The sequence below is a fragment of the Bubalus bubalis genome, chromosome 16, assembly GCF_019923935.1.
Source record: "Bubalus bubalis isolate 160015118507 breed Murrah chromosome 16, NDDB_SH_1, whole genome shotgun sequence".
Taxonomy (NCBI): Eukaryota; Metazoa; Chordata; class Mammalia; order Artiodactyla; family Bovidae; genus Bubalus; species Bubalus bubalis.
This window is the reverse complement of record NC_059172.1, coordinates 14,342,206-14,363,178: the sequence shown is the minus strand read 5'-3', so window position 1 is coordinate 14,363,178 and position 20,973 is coordinate 14,342,206. Positions and strand designations below refer to the sequence as shown.

At 40.9% G+C, this 20,973-nt stretch overlaps 1 protein-coding gene across 1 annotated transcript in view; it reads right to left on the bottom strand.

Moving 5' to 3' along the window:
• The window catches only part of LRRC4C (leucine rich repeat containing 4C), a 195,887-nt gene that overhangs the window by 83,937 nt on the left and 90,977 nt on the right, over positions 1 to 20,973 (bottom strand). The window lies entirely within an intron of this gene.

Below are 20,973 nucleotides of genomic sequence, written 5' to 3'. Positions count from 1 at the left end.
GTAAAAGTGATTTTATTTTCTGGCTGCCAAAGACACTTTACCTGAACCAGGGGTATCATAAAGCTTGAAGAATCCCAAAGCTTCTCAGAAGGCAATTCTTTTTTTAAAACTAAGAATTGTGGAATGCATTGCAAACTAAACTCTTAGGAGCTTTTTACTCAGTGCAGGTAAGAACTGAACAGGCAGGTAAACTAAGGCTTTGACGAGGAAAGCTTAGTAAAAATTTAGCACAGATACCACATGAGGGGAAAGGGGATGAACTAAACAGCACAGGAACTTGTGACCCAAAGACAAAGCCCTTGGGGAAGAGATACACTGCTACATTTATAAGCCAGTCAGAGCACCCGGTTTCAAACCATTCGGACAGTAAAGGAAAACCACTCAGCTCAGTTCCAGGCTGGACAAAGAAATGAAGAGGAAAAACAAAAGCAAAACCTACTGTGTCATGCAGCTAGCCCATGGCTTGATTTCCTGAGATAAACCACAGATAAAATACACCTTGGTGGAAACCACAACCTGTAACTTACCTCCAAGCCTTTAATCACCTTGCATATTTCTTCCTTACACAATACATATAAGTAGACATCCATATTCACCTCTGCATGTGTGTGCACAAGGGCTCAGAAATGGCATACAATTCTCATTGTGAGGTACATTTCTCACGGGTATGGAGTAAACCCGAGATTTGCTGAGGTATCCATTCAAAAAATTGATATAATGAACTTGGGCTCTGAGCAGAGTGGCATACAGTGGGTAAATATTAACTATTACCATCATGTTAAAAGGGCTGATGACTCTCTATATAACAATTTAATTACAATCCTTATTTGGATATCAAAAGGGTTAAAAACATGCCCTACCTCACTCCCACCAAAAATTTAAGTAAAGTAACAAGCAAAAAAAAAAACTAACCTAACCCAGAACCAGGCACTCATTCAGAAATACAAACTATAGGATTGATGGAGAAGTTTATTTATGCTTGAAAAAAATGAATGCTGTATACACTGAAGCTTCCTGCACTAATAATTCTCTCAAGTATAACACTTCAACTTGAGCCTCCGTAAATTATGCTCACCTCAAGATTAACCCCCTTCATTCACCTGCTTATCTGACTGATGGACGTTTATAATTAATCAGACTGGCACTCACCTATCCTATCAATTCACAGGTTCCCACGAAACTGAACTATATCTGCCAGCAGATAATCCATGCTGCACTCCTTGGCCAGATATTAATCTTAAAAGGGTGATGTCATCAGGTCCTTTTCTTGCTCAGAAATGACCAAGGCTTCCTTGTAGCTGCTGGAATGAGAGCCCCATAGCTCAGCACACATTTACAAGTTTACATGGGTGAGATCTGCCCTCTAATCCAAAATTTTTTTATCACTCACTCTTTGAATGAACCCACTATTGTGGCAAGTCTGTTCTGCACGTGACTCTGGCTGTTCATTTTCCCTTTCTTTCCATTCAAATTCTACTCTAACATCCCCCAGGGAACAGGCCACAGATGCTGGCTCATCCAACAATACTGATTATCACAATCATTTTGTTTCTTATAATCTATTGTATTAAACTATGCTAGGAGATAGAGAAGTAAATGGCAACCCACTCCAGAAGAGCAGATCAGACATATTTCTGCCTTAAAACTTTTGAATTTGCCTTTCAGCTGCCTGATTATCTCCAGGATATCCACCCAGTATACTCCCTCACTTCCTTCTGGGGAGATTTCTGCAAAAATAAACCTATCCACAGTGTGGATTTCTGACATTATCACTATGTGATAATAGTGGATAATAACCCACTTACCTGGAGAATTCAAAAGACAAAGGAGTCTGGCAGGCTACAGTCTATGGGGTCGCAAAGAGTTAGACAAGACTGAGAGCCTATCACACACACATGCCAGGAGAGGGGCTTCCCAGGTGGCACTAGTGGTAAAGTACCTACCTGCCAATGCAGGAGACATAGTAATGCAGGCTCGATCCCTGGCTCGGAAAACTCCTCTGGAGGAGAGCATAGCAACTCACTCCAGTATTCTTGCCTGGAGAATCCTGTGGACAGGGAACCTGGCAGGCTACAGTCCATGGGGTCACAAAGAGTCAGACACAACTAAAGTGACTTAGCACATAGCACATGCTAGGAAAATGTTTTGTCTCCAAAACAAAATGCAAGGTCCTAGGAGACAAAGGGCCTAGAACAGGGCTTCATATCTCAGCGCTAGATGAATCCATACATTCATCAAGCAAGTATTAAACACCTATTGCATTCCATAGACTATGCTCTTACTTCAAAATACAAGAGTAAACAACATATACATAATCATTGTTCTTATAGAGCTTATACTGAACAAAATGGATACAATTACTTTATCAGCATTTTCAATGAAATGGGATATATGGGACAATTGGGGTAAAGTTCATGTTGTAAACAGGCAAGCGGCAGCAGTGGAAATAGGGTGAGGGTCAGGAAGGGCTTTTTGTAAGATACTATTTACTCCTTGAATGAATAATTGGATCAGGGAGAGAAGGAAGGAAGGAAAGGAGGAGAGGATGAGGCAGGCCTTGAGAATTTATAATTACATGTCCCTGCACAATGGTCTGTTGTTCAGTCACTAAGTCATGTCCAACTCTTTTGTGACCCCATGGACTATAGCCCACCAAGCTCCTCTGTCCATGGGATTCTCCAGGCAAGAATACTGGAGTGGGTTGCCATGCCCTTCTCCAGGGGATCTTCCCGATCCAGGGATCAAATCCACGTCTCCTATGTGGCAGGCAGATTCTTTACTGCATTTACATAAATAGACAGACACAGAGAGAGACACACGGTACATATATCATATACATACCATATATACCACTGTCTCCCTACTTACTTACTGGGAGAAGAGTAAAGTCTGACTCCAACTCATAAATCTATAGCCAACTATTTTCAGTAGAGATCCACCACAACAATTCCATTACACACTTGAATTAGTGGAAATCTAAGCTCAACGATTCAATTACTTTCCTGACTCAATGAACAATTATTTTGAGATACACAGATCCTCCACAAATATTCTTTCTTATAATATCAATGCAAATGCCTCTGATCCACACATCAAGATGCACCATGGCATGTAATCAATTTTTATATTTATTTATCCCTTTGAGGGAGTTCAAGGAAGTCCATTTTGAAGCTCAAATAAAGTTCAATTTTAAATTCCAATTCTAGGTTGAGATTTATGCCAGCTCTTATTAAGCATAGGCACCCACCCGTGTCCATAGGCCTTTCTGGTTTCTGAAATATGGAATAATTCTCCATGCATTTACATCCTTTCAGCGCGCTTATTCAGCAAGCTTTCTAAACAGATGCTGGTTTGTGCAAGGGTAATAAAGGGAGCTAAAGGGGACCTCGGAATCAGGGCACAAGGTTAGCAACGGACACCATCACATAGTGATAATGTCAGAAATCCACACTGTGGATAGGTTTATTTTTGCAGAAATCTCCCCAGAAGGAAGTGAGGGAGTATACTGGGTGGATATCCTGGAGATAATCAGGCAGCTGAAAGGCAAATTCAAAAGTTTTAAGGCAGAAATATGTCTGATCTGCTCTGCTGAAAGAACAGCATTGGGAACAGGGCCTTGAGAACAAAGAATTACTATTGTTTTGGCTGATGGAGGAGGAGGGGTCCCACTGCAAAGAGCCATTTCAAGAATAAAGTTTTCACCCTGATTGACGTGAGCTGTTGGGTTTTGAGCTGCAAAGTAATTCAATACACTTTTATTTTAAAAGGATTCCTTTTCTTCCTTGAAGAAGTGATCAGACTTTACCAGAAAGACCGGATAAGAAAACATCTTAGAAATGACTGGTCATTTTATGAGGTATTAAGTTTGTAGAGTACAATAATACACTATCCCTTTAAGGGCTTCCCTGGTGCCTCAGATGGTCAAGAAGCCACCTGCAATGCAAGAGACTGGGGTTCAAGCCCTGGGTCAGGAAGATCCCTGGGAGAAGGGAATGGCAACCCACTCCAGTATTCTTGCCTGGAGAATCCCATGGACAGAGGAGCCTGGCGGGCTATACAGCCCATGGGATTGCAAAGAGTTGGACAAAACTGAGCGACTAATGGAGAAGGCAATGGCACCCCACTCCAGTACTCTTACCTGGAAAATCCCATGGATGGAGGAGCCTGGAAGGCTGCAGTCCATGGGGTCACTGAGCGTCAGACACAACTGAGTGACTTCCCTTTCACTTTTCACTTTCATGCATTGGAGAAGGAAATGGCAACCCGCTCCAGTGTTCTTGCCTGGAGAATCCCAGGGACGGGGGAGCCTGGTGGGCTGCCATCTATGGGGTCACACAGAGTCGGACAGGACTGAAGCGACTTAGCAGCAGCAGCAGCAGCAGAGCGACTAACCATTACCTTATCCCTTTAAGAAAGCCAGAAATCTGTTTGATTCTAGGGTTTTGGTTTTTGTTTTGTTTTTTTCTAATCTGTTGTTAATTTTGCTTCCAAAAAGTTTCCAGAATGGGAAATTTTCTTGCAGGAAGTGCAAGGAAATGAACAACATGAGAAAGAGCCTCTGATGTCCTGCTAGAGACCCCAGGATGTTCTCTGGTTTAACCTTCAGAGGAACCCTGCAGAGTAGGTGCTATTTTTCTAGAAATAAGAAAGCAGTTTGGAGAGAGTAATCCGCCCAAAGCCATACAGCTGGAAATGCAGGTGATAAAATTCGAACTCACTCACTCTGTGGATTTTGATTTTTCCATGCTGAATCAAAATTCCCTGTTTGACAATTAAAATTCTTATTATAACTTTTAAAAATAGAAATTCTAATTTTGCAAATAGTCTTCCAGAATTCTGATAAGCATGAATTAATACCACTGGATGCCGGGTCGGTGCACTGAAGCTTGATTGCCAAATTCCAACTCCTGAGTGCATGCGTGCTAAATTGCTTCAGTCAAGTCTGACTCTGAAACCCCATGGACTGTAGCCTGCCAGGCTCCTCTGTTCATGTGGATTCTCCAGGCAAGAATACTGGAGCGGGTTTCCAAGCCCTCCTCCAGGGGATCTTTCACACCCAGGGATTGAACCAGTGTCGCTTATGTCTCCTGCATTGGGAGGCGGGTTCTTTACCACCTGTGTCATCTAGGAAGCAGTTAGACCATTTCTTGGTTTGTCCACCAAACTACAGCCATTCTTGAAAAGGTCTGGAACAGAGCCTGATTTAATAAGGTGGGTAGGCATATAGTGTGTATATTTATGTAATGCATGTGTGGATCCATGAATGTGCAGGAGAGGGACAAAAGAGATGAAGGGAGAGAGAGAGGGGAGTCTTGATTCCGGCCATGAAAAAGTGTAGCCACACCACACATAGCTGATCCCACCCCAAGGGCACACAAGAAGAAAGCACACTTCAGGCAGCCTGAACTTACCAGCCCCAGCCTTGAACCTCACTCTTGGCAGTGGGAATTGCATACCAGGACAACCTCAACATTTTTAGAGCTCAGTTAACAAATGACATATTTCAGAACATCCATCTATAGAATCCTTGCTTCTCTCCTAATCATCTCCTATTCTTCCTCTGACTTGCTTGCTATTTTTTAAAACTGACTTTAACTTTTTTATCCTAGAGAAAAGAAATACATCACTCTTAGTGGGTTCAGCAATAAAAGTAAATGAGTCTTTCCCCCTCCTTCAAAGAAAGAAGCTTTTTACTTTTATCTTCCCAAGCAGACTAGAATAGAGTCTTTCTTTTTTTTCCGCCTTAGCAGTGGGAGTGAACGCCTTCTATTCAACAACTTCACCCATGCACTCGGTGGCTGCCTTCTCAAAGGGTTGGTGAGGTCCGAAGAACTCACAGAAAAGGCGATGTGAGGGTGACCCAGACAACCCTCACGGACAGTCAGATGTCCACTTCGAACTAAAACTGCTCCAAGGATTCGTAGCTTGGAACAGAGCAAAATTGGTTCTGATGGAGTGAGGATTTTAGGATAAGGGTTTGTCTCTCTGTGTTTCCCAAGTGGTGCTAGTGGTCAAGAACCCGCCTGCCAACGCGGGAGACATGAGTCGCGGGCTCAATCCCTGGGTCGGGAAGATCCCCTGGGGACGAGCATGGCAACCCACTCCAGTATTCTTGCCTGGAGAATCCCATGGACAGAGAACCCTGGCGGGCTACAGTCCATAGCGTTGGGAAGAGTTGGACACGACTGAAGTGACTTAGTAGGGCCACGCACATGTGTCTCCCTAGAGACTTGACGGGGTGGAGGGGAGGACTCAAACTTAGGTTGAAATACCAGAGGGATAAGGAGGGGTTGAAAGAGAGGAAAGACATTACCAAGCAGCCACTGTGATTTCACAGGGTCCTCATTGCAAACAATTTGAATCATCCTTGCAAGTAGTTCCCTTGGGCTGTTGGATGAAGATGATAACGAAGCCAAATTAGCATAGAATATTAGCTAAGGACCCAGGGCTTCCCTGGTGGCTCAGTAGTAAAGAATCTGCCTGCCAGTGTAGGAGACACAGATTAGATCCCTGGGTTAGGAAGATCCCCTGGAGGAGGAAATAGCAACCCACTCCAGTATTCTTGCTTGGGAAATCCCATGGACAGAGAAATCTGGCGGGCTAGAGTCCATGGGATCGCAAAAGAGTCAGACACAGCTTGGCAACTAAACAACAATTGGCTAAGGACCCAGGTGCTAGAATCACCAAGATCTCTTCCAATCCCAGTTCCTATACTTATGAGCTGTGTGATTTGGGGCAAGGTGTTTAACACCTCAGCCATGTCTAATTGAGCTCAGCAATCAGAAGGTGGTTGGGCTCATTAAGGTAAACAATGTGCTGGAAATGCTTATTCAATACAGTACCTGGACAGCCTTCCTCTGAGGGTACTGGTTGATTACAACGGAAAGGGACTCCACAGTAGACTAGCCAGAAGGAGGCTGTCCAAAACAGAGGCAGTGTTCTGAAAAGCATAACTGATTAACAACTGTGTTTCCATTTGCAAATCAGCCCCAGCGCAACCCCTAACCTTGAGACAATTACTCAATCACAAAGAAAGGGTATCTGTTGGAGGCAAAGCCAGGCAGGGAGAGGACATCCAAGTTCTAATTCTCCTTCTGTGCCCAACAAATTATACTACCCTGGGCAGGTCTCATAAACCTCTCCGGATCTCACTTCTCTTTGTGTAAATTGAATAAGTTGGGCTAGACTCAACTCTGAGGCTCCAAATTCTAAAACTCTTTATGGGCTTATTTCCCTGCTAGAGGTGGAGCCATTCCTAACTGTAAGCATGATAGCATTTGACGAATGTCCCCAGTTCCTGGATGATGGTTGGTTATCAATTGCAATTATGGGACTAGAAGAGGAGCAATCTGAAACTAGCCTTGCAAGGGTCTGTGCCTGAAGGGAGGGAACAAAGCTATTAAGGGTAATGATCAAAGCCTGACCATTTAATGGGGAAGCTGTTAGGCAAATTCACTGCTTTTCCCTGGCATCATTTCTCCTGGTCTAGCAGTCTGCAGGGCAAGGCATAGAAGAGGGCTCAGCCACTTCTCCCGAGGAGACAAATGAGTCTTGAATGTGAGCACTTACAGTATTAATTATGAAATCGTCTATTTACTTTTTCATCCTTCTTTACAAATCATTCTAAAAATAATATCATTTAAACACTGATTCACTTGCTGTGCCCAAGTGAACTCCCCAGGGAAATCCTAGCCACTGTAATATTTGAAAATGCACCTCTGAATTAGCAAGCTTTGCACAAACTCTACTGGCAAATTCAATCATCTGCCACTGGGTATTGTTATTTGTGGTTCCTTTAAAGAACCAGAGTTCGCTAGCCTTCATTTCCATTCAGGCTGAAATGACATGAATAAGCCGTGAGTTTAGCAGCAGTGCCTCCGTTAATATCAGTATACAATAAAGAGCCATACCGTATAATAAAAACAAAAGCTCCAAATGATATCTGAAAAGCCTTTAAGAGCAGAATAAATGCTCCACTGATTCTTTCCTCTCCTCTTATCATCAGGACTCTTTTAAACAAGAAAGTATAGGCTGTGTTGGCATTTACATTCAGGTGAAAGAAAAAAGTTGAGGGGATGTAATAGATTTAATTAGTTCCATAATTCCTGGATTTTCCTAACCAAATGAGGTAGTGTGTTACTAAAAGTAGAAGTTAGTAATTTTTTATTAGAAGCACCACTACCTCATGTTGATGAAAACAACTACAAAGAGACATGGAATTTTAAATCTTTGGATTCTACAAATAGAATGAGGATAATTGGGGCTCCTGGAAGAAAGCCATAGAGAAGACTCCATGAAGGAAAAAGAACTATTATGAAACAGCATCTCACTCGGAAATGGGAACGCCGATGCTAGATTTTAGACCAAAGTTCCGTGTACTAAAAATGGAAGCAGTTCATGTGATTCCAAACTGTGTGGAAGTGATGGCTGGATGCCTTCTAGCTAAATGAGTGAAATTCCCCCACAGAAACCCTCCTTCCTGATCTTTGTCACCAAATTGAAGATACAGGAAATTTCAGGTTTGTAAAGTATTGTAATAATAATAGGCTCGAATCACACATTCTATACTGGATTTCCAGCTTTATCACTTGACTATGTGTTTAACCAAGATCAGCTGCACCTTTCATCAGCTTGATTAATCTTTAGATGGGCTTCTTCCTGACTCAAGGACCCTCAGCGACCCTTTTCTTAGAGCATTTACTTTAGAAAACTTGTAATTTTAAATCTCTTCTCTGCCCCTTGGAATACAAATATTTATTAAAGCCTCTGGCCAGTTTTTACCACCCAGGAATGTCTTTCTCAAGGTCCTGGGAACCATCTCTTTGAAATATAATCAACAAAGGAAATAGTACCCCAATGTTCCAATTTCAATGGAAGAGTAGAGACCTAACTTGGCAGGCACCTGGCTCCAAGTTGCAAAATTACCTCCTGTCATAAAGGTATAAGAACTGTTTTTCCTATGCCAATTAGCAAACACAGATGGTCTATGACTTTAATAGCCTCCAGTACTTTTTCATTAGTACGCAGCAGCCCTTAAAAAAGTCCTACCTCTTCTTCAGTGAAATTGAGTTCAGTTTTGTTGTGGCCTCTGTTCCTTATTGTAATAGCCTTAAAGTTTTCCTTGCCTGTTTGACTTTGGCCAGTGCAATTTTTGCTTTGACATCTTTTTCATGCCCATACCAGAAGCTTTCTGATGATGAGGAAGGGTCCTAGAACCTCCCTAGGCAGCCATTCCTTGTTTAATCATCCCTGACATTAGACAGCTCTCCCTTACATTATTCATTATTACATTAAAAATTCTACCCAACAACACTGGCTCTGCCCTTGGGGCCCCTGTGGAAAGTTACTGATATTGTACAAATCCTACAAAGATCTCAGAAAAATGTCTATTTTCTAGGTCTAGCCCTTCTAGAACCTTCACAGAGGGCTCTGAGCCTTAGGACTGGAGTTTGGCTTTGGCAAAGGATTTTCCCTAAGGGAATGTCTGAGGTGCCTCCAGATCCAGAAGAGGTAAACGGATGGGGTTTTGTTTCACCTCAGAAAGCTATCAGTGCAATAATTCAGGACACAACCCACAGATCAGGGGTCATCAGAATGACTTTCTTACAGCTTTCAGTAATGCTTTTTTCCCTTAAAGTTGCATACTTTTTTAAGTTATTTTTTAACTGGAGGATAATTGCTTTACAGTATTGTGTTGGTTTCTGCTGTACAACTCAGATCAGTCATATATATATATATATATATATATATATATATGCATACATGCTAAGTCACTTCAGTCATGTCCAACTCTTTGTAACCCCATGGACTGTAGCCCACCAGGCTCCTCTGTCCACGGGATTCTCCAGGCAAGAATATTGGAATGGGTTGCCAAGCCCTCCTCCAGGGGTGGGTGGATATATATATATGTATGTATATATATATACACATATATATATATATACACACACACACACACGCACGTAGAGATGAATCTCCTCTCTCTTGAGCCTTCCTCTCCTTTCCTATCTCACCCCCGATGAACCTAGAACCTGTTATACAGAGTGAATTAAGTCAGAAAGAGAAAAAACAAGTATCATACACTAACACACACACACACACAGGGTAGATCGAGAAAGCAGCACTGACATGTATACGTTATCATACATAGAATAGATAGCTAGTGGGAAGCTACTGTATAACACAGGGAGCCCAATCTGGCGTTCAGTAATGCTGTCTTAACTCCATACATAAAAGGAATCTAGCTGAAATTTGAGTAACCCAGGGTAAATATACCAAGGTTCCTTGGTGTTTTTGTCACCTAAAACTGCCAAAGAAAGAAATTTCACATTCAATTTGGAGAGTGAGAAAGACAATAGCTGATAAAGTCTTTCCTAGACTATAGTCAAAACCTTGAAAAATCTTTACAGTTCATAAAATTTGTTGTTCTTTTATTCTATTTCTCCCTCTGTGGACTTTGTAATACATAATTACATATTTACCCTTCCTCCTTAATTACTGGAAGCTTCCACACATTAAGGTCTAGGAATTTCCCAATTCTGGATATTTTCCTACATTTCACTTCTATCAAAATTTATTAATCTAGACAAACATCATATGATACTATTTACATGAGGAATCTAGAAAAATTAACTTATTTACAAAACAGAAATGGACCCACAGACACAGAAAACAAACTTCTGGTTACCAAAGAGGAAATTGGGGAAGACATAAAATTAGGATTTGAGGATTAACAGATACCCACTACCATTTGTAAAATAGAAGACCTGATGTATAGCACAGGGAACTATCATCAATACCTTGCAATAACCTACAATGGAAAAATAATTTGAAAAAGAGCATATACATATATATATATGATATATGTGTGTGTGTGTGTATATATATATATATAATGTATAACTGAATCACTTTGCTGTACACCTGAAACATTGTCAATCAACTCTGTGCCAATAATAAAGGAAATAAGAGAGTAAAACGTTATTCAAAACTTATTAATCTAATACCCCATTGTATCAGGCATGGTTTACTATTAAGAAGCAACCAATCAAACAAGCAGCCAATCGAGTTTTCTTATTTAACTAAGCAGGTTCACCATCGAAGAAAATACTGTAAGTCACAGTGCGGTAACAGTTGACCTTAAGGGTCACACTGAGGGACGGATGAAACCACAGCCTCATTCAGTGACTTCTTATTTCTGAAAGGTTTGACATTCATAATTCCTACTGCTTCTCCATCATCCCCTTCTGTTCAAAAGTAATCTTTTTATTTTCATAACCTATATAGAATTTTGTCTCTCTCTTATCAAGTATGCTTGCAAATTGATGTTATTGTACTGTGTAGTGATGCTAGCTCCTCTTAGGCCTAGAACGCCTCAAGGGCAAAGCTATTAACTTTATACAGCCCATAATAACCAACACAGCACCTGCCACATAGTGTAACCCAATGAACATATTTAAAGGTGCAATAATTGAGAAACTCAATTAAGGAAATCAACCCCACCATGATGTAAGAGAGAGAAAGGAAGTATTATTTATTGCCATTCTTCAGTGAGTACTCAGGGCTCAACATGGGAGACCATCCTTCCTGAGTAGGGAATGTACAATCTATTATGGTGTCTTGGGTGTGCAATCACACCTGAGGTTCCAGAATCCCTGTCTGTTGGAGATGTGTGTCAATTCTGGCTATTTAAAGAGACAGCCTAGAGGCAGCATATATCATGATTGTGCTGTTTTAATATGTGCGTGCACGTGGATGGTTGTGTGTGGGGGCGAGGGCCAAACTTGCATGTCACTAATTCTCATTCTGTTCTGAACACACAGAACCCACGTAATCATTACCTTTGGCTCTAGGCAGAATGACTTCTCCATTTTAGGTATCCAATAAGAAGATAAATCTGGGGCAAAGGCAATACTGCCCACACTCACTAATAAACAAGTAAACAAACAAAACTCTAGACAGATCCTTCCCTTGAAAGAAACAGTGGTTACAATCCTCTATATTAGACAACTAGGTATCTCAGGCCTGAAATAGTTTCAGCTCCAGAAATAAAGCCCATGTTTGTGAACCCATCACCCAAGCCCTCATCAATCTCAGTTCATTGTACAAAATTGTTGGTGAGGCTGAAATGGTTTCTTATTTTCCATTTTATGTTCTCACTGATGGATTCATCAGGAGGTAGAAACGAGAAGTTTGAATAAAGAACATAAATACAGAGTTGCTTTCTGGACAGTGGGAAAGTAAGAATCTGGCACAATGGTACATATAGCCAGATTCCACGGTTTTCCAGGATTAGAGAGTCAAGGGATTTGTGAGAGCTGCTTTTCTGATATTTAAAATATCCTTCATTCCCTAAAAATAAGAATGTTAATTAATCCATTAGTCATAGCAGATAGCAATATGGCCAGATTTTATCAGTGAAGTTTAGAGTCATGGGTTCATCCAAGCTCCTGCTCATCTTAGGCAATTCATGACTCATTGAGGATTTTTGTGTCCTTGATTCCAACTCAGATGAAGAACAAGAACCATAGGGGGAAGAAAAAAAAAGACTTAAACTTTATAAAGGTAGCATTATATCTGGTCCCATAGCACCCTTTACCTATGGCAGTCAGAGGCACCCAGCATCCTCGGAACTCTCCCAGTCAAAAAATCAAGCTTGCAGGATAGCCGATGCCACTGGTACCTGGCTGTTAACATCTAACAGTGCTCTTGGAACATGGGGAAGCTTCTCTTACAGTTCAACATCAATCCATACTCTCGCCTCAGAAACCCCACATGTCTAATCTCTCCTCTATATTGTGTTAAAAGAACTTTGCAAAAACATAAAATCATGACCCTCATGTGCATATAAAAATGTACACATATTCAAGAATTAATTTTGCTTAAATGTTGCCTGGCAGTCCAGTGGTTAAGACTCCACGTTTCCACTGCAAAGGGCATAGGTTTGATCCCAGTCTGGGAAGCAAGATCCCACATGCTGTGTGGTGCAGCCCCCCAAAAAATGTGATGAGGGGACCAAGAAAATGTTTTATGACTTCAAAGTCAAAATAATACAAAATTTTATGGAATAAAGGAAAGTTGAGCTAAATTGCAAATGAAGACAAACTGATTTTTCCACTGAAAGAGTGAAGTCAGTTCTACCAAACAAGACACAATTTGCACATCCATCACCTCCTTACAATTCATAGGGTGCAAAAGAGCTCACAACAATGAACAGGACTAGAATCAAACAGCCAGATTTGTGTGTTATAGATCATGAGTAGTTTCCCACCGAAGTACCATTTTTTAAATATGAAAATTGTCCTAATAATTTTTATGCAATTCTAAATTGCAAAAAAATGCCCTGAAAACTGAAAGCTATTTTGTATATGTCTGGCATTTATATCTACCTCTTGTGTGAAAACCAATTTGTTTTAGTGCAGATATATTACTATTTTTATTACAAGTATTTCCAGATTCTTCTGGAGGTGTTACATACTATATGCCATATTTACATATTCATAAATCTGAATTCTTAAACCCTTTAGAGTCCTAGTGATGGTGTGCTGGAGTCAGCTTTTGCCTCAGTCAATCATATGCTTTTCTTCCCCACTTCATGTCAGTGATTCCAACTTCATAACTTGAAATTAGCCAAGGTTGGAGTATTTATACAGGAAAATAGGCAAATGCTGTCAATCAGGAATTTCGTGTGTGTGTGTGTTCTGAGAACTGGTTTTAAATAGTTACCACCATACCACTGCCCCAAGGGGTTCAGATAGGGGATTACATGCCTGCGTCCCAACTTGCATGGTCTATGTGAGAATGAATAAGCTATACTCCCTGACCTTGAGAAGTTCACAATCCAGTGAGGAGCTGTGGTTTCATAAATAAATTTACATATTTATAAATGTAATATTGTTCCATGGTTTATGCTCCTCTCAAAGTGGCTCTTTCACTACAGATTTGTGCCTACTGTCCATTGTGAAATAGATTACACCTGCATGTGTGCGTGCTAAGTCGCTTCAGTCATGTCTGACTCTCTGCAACCCTATGGACCGAAGCCCATTAGGCTCTCCTGTCCATGGGATTCTCCAGGTAAGAATACTGGAGTGGGTTGCCATGTCCTCTCCTGGGGATCTTCCTGACCTAGGGATCGAACCCATGTCTCATAGTCTCCTGCACTAACAGGCATATTCTTTACCACTAGTGCCACCTGGGAAGCCTTAGATTACATCTAGATCAACTCAATTCAAGAAATATGCAGAGGCATAAGACCACTAGATGCTTCAAAGGATATACACAGTATATCACATAGGAGATTTAACTGGAATGTAAAACCACACGTTTTACTGAGTAATAAATTGTGATAAGGGCTAAAAGCTTCCCTTCAAATATTGATGTCTGGAGAGAAACAAATTACATAATTAAAACACAATGTATGAATTTCCTATTTACTTCACACTGTGAACATTAACATTAGTCTTGTCTTTAATGGGAGATTCTTTCAGATAATAAGACATATTTCCAAACACTATGTGCCCAGCACTTTGTTAGGTATCAGAGTTTCAACAATAAATAAAGGTTGCATTCTGTCCCTTAGGAATTTTTGTTCTACTGGAAAAAGATAATATAAACAAATAATCCTGATAATACCCTATCATGTCTGATATAAGTACTAGGCTGAATACAGAGAGAAGCAGTTGTCTCTGTAAGAAAGAGCTGGGGAAATCATTTCAAAGAGCTGGCAATACCATTAAAGAAGAAGAAGATTTTGTCAAAGAAATGAGGAAGGACATTCTTGTCAGAGGGAACAACATACACAAAATTCAACACACACAAGATAGAGTTCTTTAGGAAAAAATATAATGAGTTCAGGGGCTTCTCTGGTGGTCCAGTGATTAAGACTTATCCTTCCAGGGTAGGGGTTCTGGTTAGATCCTGGTCAGGAAGCTAAGATCCCACATGCCTCATGGCCAAAAAACCAAAACATAAAACAGAAGCAATAATTGTAACATATTCAATAAAGGCTTTAAAAATGATCCATATTAAAAAAAATCTTAAAAAATAGATGTGTTCAATAACAGGATGGGGGTTAAGATTTCTGAATATCTTCAAGAAAGGAGACAAATGACCTTACTTTTAAGCTATAAGATACAAGGCTTATCTTGTATGTAAAGATTCTATTAAGCAGAGGAGAATAGGAAAAAATAAAATTTCCTGGCTATACAGGTACAAAATGCAGAGGTTTTAAGCTTCCTGAGCTGACCTGAAGTCCCTAGAGAGTAAGCACTTCGAGGAGAGGAAACATTCCATATTATTCATACTTTAACTTCTGGACATAATCGAAACATCTCACACATGGCAGACAATCATTAAATAACTGGTGAACTGAAGAAGGGAAAAATCAACACAAACACATGATCATTCATGTTCTATTTTTCTTTGCCTGCTGCTGTATGCTATCTGCATTCTTCAAAGTGATCGAATTCTCTCCCCTCTTGGTCTACTTGGCTCTGATCTCTCTTCCTGTTGAATGCATCTCCTACCAGTCTCCCTGTCCATCCTTGGAGTCCTCCTGGTTCTTCAAAGTGATGCAATTCTCTCCCCTCTTGGTCTACTTGGCTCTGATCTCTCTTCCTGTTGAATGCATCTCCTACCAGTCTCCCTGTCCATCCTTGGAGTCCTCTTTGTTCTTCCTGAGCACGGCAGGGAAAGCCCCTTCATGATCTTTCCCCTGAGGACATTTGTATTTCCGTTCTTCCTGCTGGAGTGGCTATCATGATCACCCGCTCAAAAATAGCACTCTTCATCTCCCAACCCTCTCTAAATCCTTACTATGTTTTATTCACCACAACTTGACATTACATGGCAGGTTTATTTCCCCCATTCATACATACGCCCCCTAGTGGCTGACACTGTGTATTGCTCTCTCCTAAATTCTCAGCACCTAAATCAGTGCCTGGCACGTGAAGTTCCATAGCAGATTATTAAGTAAGAAGAATAAAAGGAAAAATTGCCCTCTTTGATGATGCTTTTATGAGAAGTTTCCTTGTATTTTTTAAAACTAATATATTAATAAATGTTAATAAAATAAAATCAAATAGAAAAAAATCACAATTGAATTGCAAAGAGACTTTAAAGGATATGAAAAAATGCTTCATATTATAGGAAGTAAATATATATTAAACATTTAAGTACTGAGGAAAATCAACAAACTACCAAGAGACAAAATAAAAGGTTCATTTTAAATGTGCTATGCTATGCTAAGTCACTTCAGTTGTGTCCAACTCTATGCGACCCCATAGACGGCAGCCCACCAGGCTCCCCTGTCCATGGGATTCTCCAGGCAAGAACACTGGAGTGGGTTGCCATATCCTTATCCAATGCATGAAAGTGAAAAGTGAAAGTGAAGTTGCTCAGTCATGTCTGACTCCTAGCAACCCCATGGACTGCAGCCTACCAGGCTCCTCCATGCATGGGATTTTCCAGGCAAGAGTACTGGAGTTAGGTGCCATTGCCTTAAATGTGCTAGCTGTACACAAAAGGCCATCTTCCTCTTCTTCCTTAAAATTTTAGTTTTAGTTTGGAGGCTACACTTAGTTCCAAACACAAGATTGCACTTTCCAGAGTGTTCTCTACCTAGGTATAGTTATATGATTAAATTCGAACTAAATGATATATACATCAAAGTGTCCTGTAAGAATACCAAGAATTATTTTTTAAAGGAGTAAATTCAGATTAGAGATGACCTCAAAATGTTCTTCCTCTTATCTTCCTTTCTGCTTCCCAGAATGTGGACATAATGGCTGGAGCTTTAGCAACCCTCAAGGACTATACTTTGATCTTAGGCTGAAAGCCTTTTGCTAAAATATTGGAGCAGAGCCAGAGAAGAAACCTGAATCCCTTATGCCTCTGTATAGCCCTCATACCAACTTTGCATTATTTTCTGACTTTTCTATGAAACAAAATAAGCTTTGTACGCTGAGGTCACTCACTGCTATTTTTAGTTTTCTTCAATATTCATGAAATAAAGTTCATATTTTATGTAAATATCTTAAAATATCCTTAATAGCATATTTATTGGCCAGGGGGTGCACTTACCAGGTTGGGCAGTAAATGTAGAAAAGATGCTTACCAGACTCAGTAGTGAGTCTGAGTGATCTAAGAAAGCACTGTTGTTGCATTATTGTTCTGACTGCAACTGTTGATATATTCACCGCCTGTTTAGGTAAGGACACCTGTCAATTTTCATGACTTCACTAAGTCCTGAATAAATATTAATTAAGCACAATAGCTCTGAAAAACAAACTAAATGCTTCTTATTGTGGATTTAGGAACAAAGCACTCAGGGTAATTACATGCTTAGATTGGAAACTTCTTGTAGTTTGTGAAAACACACAATTCTTACATGGCCTAAGCAAGATAAACATAAGGAAAAGAAAAGAATTATAAGAGCATTACAAAAAAAAATCTTTTAATCTACTAGGAAACTAAACATTTGGGAATTAAAATGATTTGTCATATCTATTCCAGTATGTGCAAAGAGTTACCTTGAGGATTTGCTTGCAACGAAAAGGTAATAATAATAATAGCCAATACTTCTAACAATAGCCACTGCGTGTGACATTCTAACAAGCTCTTTAATGTTTTAAATGTAGATTACATGTAGGCTCTTTACAAATGGTCAATGATGAATAAACGTCATAGCAGCCCTATGAGGTAGATACTATCATCATCCTTGTTTTTCTGATGAGCAAGTGGAGGTGCAGAGATGTCATAACTTGCTCAAGGTCCCACATCTAGTAAACACTGAAACCAGGATTGGCTTCCAAGCAAGGAAGCCACAGATTCAGTGTGCTTAGCCATCATGCTGTGCTGCCACTGAAGGATGGCTGTGAAGAGAACACAGCTCAGGGAGCAACCACTGAGAAATTCTAGTGAGGTGGCTGAGCTGGCGATAGCACCAACTAAAGGAAACTAGACGATGATGCCCACACCATAGAGAATGAGATTTAAATCTGGAGGTTTAGGCTCTGCATCTTGGAATCAGGATGCCCGCAACAACTGCCCTGTTCTGTTGATAAAAGCTGAATGTCCCACAACACTTAAAAGCTAAACTCAACTTAGACCAACCATTTTCAACCCATTTCCCAAAATACCACTGGACTCCTATGTTGAGGAGTGTCTCAAGTAACTTGTTACCATATGTGTCTGAGTAGCAAAGTTTGGAAAAAATGTCTTCATTCTTTTTTTCTTAATGTTTGATAGGAAGTTTTAGAGCAGTATACTTGCTTTACAATGTTGTGTTAGTTTCTGCTGTACAGTAAAGTGGATTGGCTGTATGGATACATATATCCCCTCCCTTTCAAGCCTTTCTTCAACCCCTCCCCCCCGCCATCCCATCCATCAAGGTCCCCACAAAGCACAGAACTGAGCTCGCTGTGCTATACAGCAGGTTCCCACGAGCTCCCTATTTACACTTGGTAGTCTATAAAGGTCACAGCTATTTTCTCAATTTATCCCAACCTCCCCTTCCCCTAACCTGTGTCCACAAGTCCGTTCTCTATGCCTGCTTCTCTCTTCCTCCCCTACAAACAGATGCACCAGTACCAATCTTTTAGACTCCATGTATGTGAGAGTTGGACTGTGAAGAACGCTGAGCACTGAATTGATGCTTTTGAACTGTGATGTTGGAGAAGACTCTTACGAGTCCCTTGGACTGCAAGGAGATCCAACCAGTCCATTCTAAAGGAGATCAGTCCTGGGTGTTCTTTGGAAGGACCGATGCTGAAGCTGAAACTCCAATACTTTGGCCACCTCATGTGAAGAGTTGACTCATTGGAAAAGACCCTGATGCTGGGAGGGATTGGGGACAGGAGGAGAAGGGGACGACAGAGGATGAAATGGCTGGATGGCATCACTGACTCGAAGGACATGAATTTGGGTAAACTCCGGCAGTTGGTGATGGACAGGGAGGCCTGGCGTGCTGTGATTCATGGGGTTACAAAGTGTCGGACATGACTGAGTGACTGAACTGAATTGATGTGCTTTATAAATACAGTGTTACAAACGGACGCTATTCAAGATTGTGCCCAGTCACTGCTATTCTCTTTAACTTTTTTAAGAATTTTCTTCACTGAGTAAGAGCAAAAGGAATGGCATTTTGGCTAATGTGATGAAACTGGGTACTGCCAGAACCTATGGGGATATGTCATGTGAGGATCATGTATGCACAAAAAGTTGGAAGAACTGGTGTAGTGGAAAGAACACCAGACTGAGTCAAGAGGCCAGGAATCTTGGCTCTGCTATTTAATAGCTGAATGACAATAAGCAGATTCTCTTGAACTATGATGACCTCTCTTTGCTGATAGACCGGAAAAAAAAAAAAAAAGAACTGGAACTAGATCAAGCTAGAACACCTTGATCCCCAAGGTCTGCTTCCTCTCCTAAAATCATGATGTTCTGATATATAAAACCCCTACTCAGAAAGCTGTGAGCAAAGGCAGATCTCACCCCACGTGATGGTTGCAGCATTCAATAAATAAATAATTGAGTTTCCCTGGTAGCTCAGCTGGTCAAGAATCTGCCTGCAAAACAGGAGACTCCAGTTCGATTTCTGGGTCAGGAGGATCTGCTGGAGAAGGGATAGACTACATACTTTAGTATTCTTGGGCTTCCCTGGTGGCTTAGATGATAAAGTATCGTTTGCAATGCATCAGGCATGGGTTCAATCCCTGGGTTGGGAAGATCCCCTGGAGAAGGGAATAGCTACCCACTCCAGTATTCTAGCCTGGAGAATTCCATGGACAGAGGAGCCTGGTGGACTATAGCCCATAGGGTGACAAAGAGTCAGACACAACTGAGTGATTTCCACTTTCTTTCTTCTTTTCTACCAACTGCTGTACTGACCAAGCATCTAATATATGCCAAGTTTTCTGCACTGTGCTTTATATGTGATTTATATGCTTTGTGCTGTGCTCTGTAGTCGTGTCAGACTCTTTGTGACCCCATGAACTGTAGCCTGCCAGGCTCCTCTCTCCATGGAATTTTCCAGGGAAGAAAACTGGAGCAGGTTGTCATTTCCTGTTCCACGGGCTCTTTCCAACCCAGCGGTCAAACCTGTGTCTCCTGCATTGACAGGCAGATGTTTTACCACTGCACCACCTGAGAAGTCCCATGTTTTACACATTCAGTAATATTTATTACAACTTATGTGGTAGATAACATAATCTCAAAAGAGAAACAAAAAGGATCTCAGAGAGAATTTAAGTCCTCACTCAGGCTCAGACAGCTAGAAAATAGTGAAAAGCCCACAGTTCATTAGTTGGAGTAAAGGGTATTTAAACTTGGACTAAACTCCATGTTATGGACTGAATTGAGTCCATGACCATAAAAATTGATATGTTGATGCCCTAATTCCCAATGTGACTGTTTTTGAATGTGAGGCCTTTGTAGATGTAATTAAGGTTAAATAAGGTCATAAGGGGTCTTCCCTGGTAGCTGAGTGGTAAAGAATCTGCCTGCAACTTAGGAGACCCTGGTTTGATCCCTGGGTCGGGAAGATCCTTTGGAGGAGGGCATGGCAACCCTCTCTAGTGTTCTTGCCTAGGGAATCCCATGGAGAGAGGAGCCTGGCAGGCTACAGTCCATAGGGTCGATACAGAGTTGGACCTGACTGAAGCTACTAAGCAGCAGCAGCAGCAAATTCATAAGGTTGGGGCCCTGATCTTATAGGAACAGTGTCCTTATAAGAAGAATCATACACATTCTCTCCCTTTACCAGGTAAGAACACATGCAGGAAGATGGCCATTCGCAAGGCAAGAAGTCTGCTCTCTTCAAAACCCAACATGCTGGTAGCCTGATCTCAAACCTTCAGCCTCCACAACTATGAGAAAATAAATTTCTATTGTATAAGCCACCCAGTCCACCAACACCATATACACTAAAATTTTTCTTTGCCATTTTAATTAAGCCATGCATAGTCAGTGTATTAA